Source organism: Pleurodeles waltl, chromosome 6, assembly GCF_031143425.1.
Source record: "Pleurodeles waltl isolate 20211129_DDA chromosome 6, aPleWal1.hap1.20221129, whole genome shotgun sequence".
Taxonomy (NCBI): Eukaryota; Metazoa; Chordata; class Amphibia; order Caudata; family Salamandridae; genus Pleurodeles; species Pleurodeles waltl.
This window is the reverse complement of record NC_090445.1, coordinates 1,706,130,889-1,706,136,888: the sequence shown is the minus strand read 5'-3', so window position 1 is coordinate 1,706,136,888 and position 6,000 is coordinate 1,706,130,889.

Below are 6,000 nucleotides of genomic sequence, written 5' to 3'. Positions count from 1 at the left end.
ACATTACTCCGCCTCAGTATTTCCGTGTTCTCACATTTAATTGCAGCCGCCACATGTTTAAGAGGAGGGCTCTGGGCACCGGCACGTTTTTATTTACAAATTAAGCAATGGTTACAGAGTGGCACAATGCATGCATTGCACCACTTAGTACATCTGGTGCAGTGATTTTGGCATCATTGGGCCACATTAGTGTAAAGAAATGACGCTAATGTGCTGCACGGAGGTGCTAGGGGCTCTTGAATCTGGGCCTAAGTTTTCAAGAATCCATCTGTTGATCACACAGCCTGAGGGCGGGGATGTCCCGGTCCAGGGAGGCAGGATGCGTCGCAGCCACTGCTGAAGATGCGCTGCGTGGACGGGGGATGTCGCCCCTTTCAGCTCTGTGACGGGGTTTACTCGCTGCACTGCGCAGGTTTCATCTGATTCACCGGGTAAGTGTAGGAGGCTGGCCTGGCTTGTAGTGAGTACCAAGGGGTACTTACACTCTGTACCAGGTCCAGTTATCCCTTATTAGTGTAGAAGAGGTGTTTCTAGCAGCTTAGGCTGATAGAAGGTAGCTATAGCAGAGCAGCTTAGGCTGAACTAGGAGACATGCAAAGCTCCTACTATACCACTGGTGTCATATGCACAATATCATAAGAAAACACAATACACAGATATACTAAAAAATAAAGGTACTTTATTTTTATGACAATATGCCAAAAGTATCTCAGTGAGTACCCTCAGTATGAGGATGCCAAATATACACAAGATATATGTACACAATACCAAAAATATGCAGTAATAGCAAAAGGAAGTAATGCAAGCAATGTAAAGTTACAGTAGATTGCAATAGGAGCACATAGGTATAGGGGCAACACAAACCATATACTCCAAAAGTGGAATGCGAACCACGAATGGACCCCAAACCTATGTGAGCTTGTAGAGGGTCGCTGGGGCTGTAAGAAAACAGTGAGGGTTAGAAAAATAGCCCACCCCAAGCCCCTGAGAAGTATGTGTAAAGTGCACCTATATTCCCCAGAGAGCACAGAAGTCGTGATAGGGGAATTCTGCAAGGAAGACCAACACCAGCAATGCAACCAAAGTGGATTTCCGGACGACAGTACCTGTGGAACAAGGGGACCAAGTCCAAGAGTCGCGTCAAAGTCGAGATTGGGCAGATACCCAGGAAGTGCCAGCTGAGGGTGCAAAGAAGCTGCCACTTGGAAGAGCAGTGAACCGGAGCTCACCGAAGACACAAAAGGGAGTCCCATGACGCCAGAGGACAACTCAGGAGGTTGTGCACTGCAAGTTAGAGTGTCGGGGACCCAGGCTTGGCTGTGCATGAAGGAAATCCTGGAAGAGTGCACAGGAGCCGGAGCAGCTGCAAATCACGCGGTACCCAGCAATGCAGTCTAGCGTGGGGAGGCAAGGACTTACCTCCACCAAACTTGGACTGAAGAGTCACTGGACTGTGGGAGTCACTTGGACAGAGTTGCTGAGTTCCAGGGACCACGCTCGTCGTGCTGAGAGGGGACCCAGAGGACCGGTGATGCAGTCTTTTGTTGCCTGCGGTTGCAGGGGGAGGATTCTGTCATCCTACGGGAGATTTCTTCAGAGCTCCTGGTGCAAGAAGGAGGCAGGCTACCCCCAGAGCATGAACCACCAGGAAACAGGCGAGAAAGCGGCAGGCTCAGCGATACAAGGTTGCAGTAGTCGTCTTTGCTACTTTGGTGCGGTTTTGCAGGCGTCCTGAGCAGTCAGCGGTCGATCCTTTGGCAGAAGGTGAAGAGAGAGATGCAGAGGACGTCTGATGAGCTCTTGCATTCGTTATCTAAAGAATTCCCCAAAGCAGAGACCCTAAATAGCCAGAAAAGGAGGTTTGGCTACCTAGGAAGGAGGATAGGCTAGTAACACAGGTAAGAGCCTATCAGAAGGAGTCTCTGACGTCACCTGCTGGCACTTGGCACTCAGAGCAGTCCAGTGTGCCAGCAGCACCTCTGTTTCCAAGATGCCAGAGGTCTGGAGCACACTGGAGGAGCTCTGGGCACCTCCCCTGGGAGGTGCAGGTCAGGCGAGTGGTCACTCCCCTTCCCTTTGTCCAGTTTCGGGCCAGAGCAGGGCTGGGGGATCCCTGAACCGGTGTAGACTGGCTTATGCAGAGATGGACACCATCTGTGCCCATCAAAGCATTTCCAGAGGCTGGGGGAGGCTACTCCTCCCCAGCCCTGACACCTTTTTCCAAAGGGAGAGGGTGTAACACCCTCTCTCTGAGGAAGTCCTTTGTTCTGCCTTCCTGGGCCAGGCCTGGCTGGACCCCAGGAGGGCAGAAACCTGTCTGAGGGGTTGGCAGCAGCAGCAGCTGCAGTGAAACCCCGGGAAGGCAGTTTGGCAGTACCCGGGTTCTGTGCTAGAGACCCGGGGGATCATGGAATTGTCTCCCCAATGCTAGAATGGCATTGGGGTGACAATTCCATGATCTTAGACATGTTACATGGCCATGTTCGGAGTTACCATTGTGACGCTATACATAGGTAGTGACCTATGTATAGAGCACGCGTGTAATGGTGTCCCCGCACTCACAAAGTCCAGGGAATTTGCCCTGAACGATGTGGGGGCACCTTGGCTAGTGCCAGGGTGCCCACACACTAAGTAACTTTGCACCCAACCTTCACCAGGTGACGGTTAGACATATAGGTGACTTATAAGTTACTTAAGTGCAGTGGTAAATGGCTGTGAAATAACCTGGATGTTATTTCACTCAGGCTGCACTGGCAGGCCTGTGTAAGAATTGTCAGATTTCCCTATGGGTGGCAAAAGAAATGCTGCAGCCCATAGGAATCTCCTGGAACCCCAATACCCTGGGTACCTCAGTACCATATACTAGGGAATTATAAGGGTGTTCCAGTATGCCAATGTGAATTGGTGAAATTGGTCACTAGCCTGTTAGTGACAATTTGTAAAGCAGAGAGAGCATAACCACAGAGGTTCTGGTTAGCAGAGCCTCAGTGAGACAGTTAGGCATCACACAGGGAACACATACATATAGGCCACAAACTTATGAGCACTGGGGTCCTGGCTAGCAGGGTCCCAGTGACACATAACAAACATACTGACAATATAGGGTCTTCACTATGAGCACTGGGCACTGGCTAGCAGGATCCCAGTGAGACAGTGAAAACACCCTGACTTATACTCAGAAACAGGCCAAAAGTGGGGGTAACAAGGCTAGAAAGAGGCTACTTTCTCACACAACCCCCCCCCCCAAATGAAGGACAATAAGGCTAACCTTGGCCAGTTGAGACCTTATTGTCTAAGTGGTGATAAGTGGAGAGTAGCTCTGCAATAGACTGGTTACTCCCTTTATCATCCACTATAGGTTTACTTCCCTTTGGGGATGTAAACCACCCTGTTTGAAGTTTTTTAGCTAAGCAACAATGTGAAGATATATTTTCAGAGTTTCTATCAGTAAGTGTTAGTTTAGAGCAGTGGGAATTGTCCACTGGACCTATTTCTAGTGATGAGAATGCCAGACAGGGATGCTGTCTCAGTAAAGCCATAGCTGGGCAAAAACTTTGTCCATATGGCTGGAAGAGAGAACAGGGATGCTGTTTCTCTTGAGTTGGAGCAGGGCAGGGATGCTGTCCTATGAGCTCCACACTAGGGCAGGGCTGCTGTCCTAAGTGTTGTGAGACAGTGCAGGGTTTCTGCACTAAAGTTTCTCTGGGAGGGTTGGAGGGATGCTCCATGTTAACTAAAATGGTGCTCTTTTTCTCACCAATGTTAGTTATCCCACAGAGAGGTACTTCCACCTCAGGGGGTACAGCTATGCCAGCTGATGATTCCCTTTGTACAGGTGCCACCCCAGGAGAGGTTTCTCCCACCACAGGAATGGTATCCTGAATGGCAGGGTGGTTAGGGGATACTGTGATACCCTTTTTACCTGTTGTTGGAGAGGGATCCTGAGTTTTCAGGCCTTTTTCTCTCCTTTGCTTTTTCATTTCAGTAGAAATGAGAGGGAACAATTCCTCAGGGATACACAGCATGGCTGCATGGGTATAAAACTCTACCTCAGCCCAACCTGAGGTCTCTAGGTCATTACCTAAGAGACAGTCTACAGATAAGCTAGGTGATACTACCCCCTGCTTAGTGCCAGTAACTCCACCCCAACTAAGCTGAACTATAGCTAAGGGAAGAAACTTAGGGGGTCATTCTGACCCTGGCGGTCATCGACCGCCAGGGTCAACGACCACGGAAGCACCGCCAACAGGCTGGCGGTGCTTCCTCTGTTATTAAAGCCGCGGTCGCCCAGCCGGGTCCGGTGGTTTCCCGCCGGATTTCCCCCGGCTGGGCTGAATCTCCATGGCGGTGCTGCTTGCAGCGCCGCCATGGAGATTATGACCCCCTTCCCGCCATCCTGTTCCTGGCGGTAAAACCCGCCAGGAACAGGATGGCGGGAATGGGTGTCGCGGGGCCCCTTGGAGCCCCTGCACTGCCCATGCCACTGGCACTGGCCCTAACAGGGCCCCAGCAGGATTTTCACTGTCTGCTTTGCAGACAGTGAAAATCACGACGGGTGCAACTGCACCCGTCGCACCCCTGCAACTCCGCCGGCTCCATTCGGAGCCGGCATCCTCGTTGCAGGGCCTTTCCCGCTGGGCCGGCGGGCGCTCCTTTGGCGGGTGCCCGCCGGCCCAGCGGGAAAGTCAGAATGGCCTCGGAGCGGCCAAGTGGCGGTTCCCGCACGGCGGGCGGCGCCCGCCGCCCTCCGGAATCGGAATGAGGCCCTTAGTGAAGTTATGGACATCAATAATCTTGTACTGTTGTCCAATGATGTGTTGTTCAGGAGGCACTAGGGTTTCAGTCACCAAAGTGATACTGGCACCTGTGTCCCTGTAGGCCTGGGCCTCAACACCATTTATTGAAACTGTCTGCCTGTACTTATCCATTGTAAGGGGACAAGCAGCCAGTGTGGCAAGGCCAATGCCACTAGGTGTGACAGAAACTGTCTTGGGACTGACTACCCCAGTTTCTATGATGGACCCATAAGTGAACCCAACTACACCCTTAGTTTGACTGTTGCCAGCAGTCCCACCACTATTACCACTACTGCTAGGGGCACTAGAGTTTGATGTTTTAGTGGTGGTTGGCTCAGGGGGTTTACCTGGACAGGACTTTATTTTTACACACATAGCACCAAGGCTTTTTAATGTGTGTATGTTGTGAAGAAGATGAAGAATTTGATTTATCCCCACCCCCTGAAGAGTGTTTAGGATGTGAAGAAGGATCTTTGGTTTTACCCTTATCCCCATGCTTATCCTGAGATTTCTCACCATCTTTCTTCTTGCCATCCTTGTCACCCCCTGTATGAACTTTTCTGTTCACTCTTGTTCTGACCCATTTGTCTGCCTTCTTTCCCAATTCTTGGGGAGAGGTCAGATCTGAGTCCACTAGATATTGGTGTAACAAATCAGACACACAGTTATTCAGAATATGCTCTCTCAAGATTAGATTGTACAGGCTTTCATAGTCAGAAACTTTACTGCCATGTAACCACCCCTCCAAGGCCTTCATTAAATAGTCAACAAAGTCTACCCAGTCTTGTGAGGACTCTTTTCTGGTTTCTCTGAACTTAACCCTGTATTGTTCAGTGGTTAAGCCAAATCCATCCAAGAGTGCATTCTTCAAAACTGTAAAATTATTGGCATCACTTTCCTTCACAGTAAGGAGCCTATCCCTACCCTTTCCACTGAAAGATAGCCATAGGATAGCAGCCCACTGCCTTTGAGGGATCCCCTGTACAACACAGGCCCTCTCAAGTGCAGCAAACCACTTGTTAATGTCATCCCCCTCCTTGTAAGGGGGAAATATCTTATGCAGATTCCTAGAACCATGCTCTTTCACAGGATTACTATCTGGAATACTGCTGCTGCCACCATGGGGTCCTAACCCCAACCTCTGTCTTTCTTTTTCTAAGTCTAGAGATTCCCTGTCTAGAGCCAGCTGTTGCTGTTTAAGCTT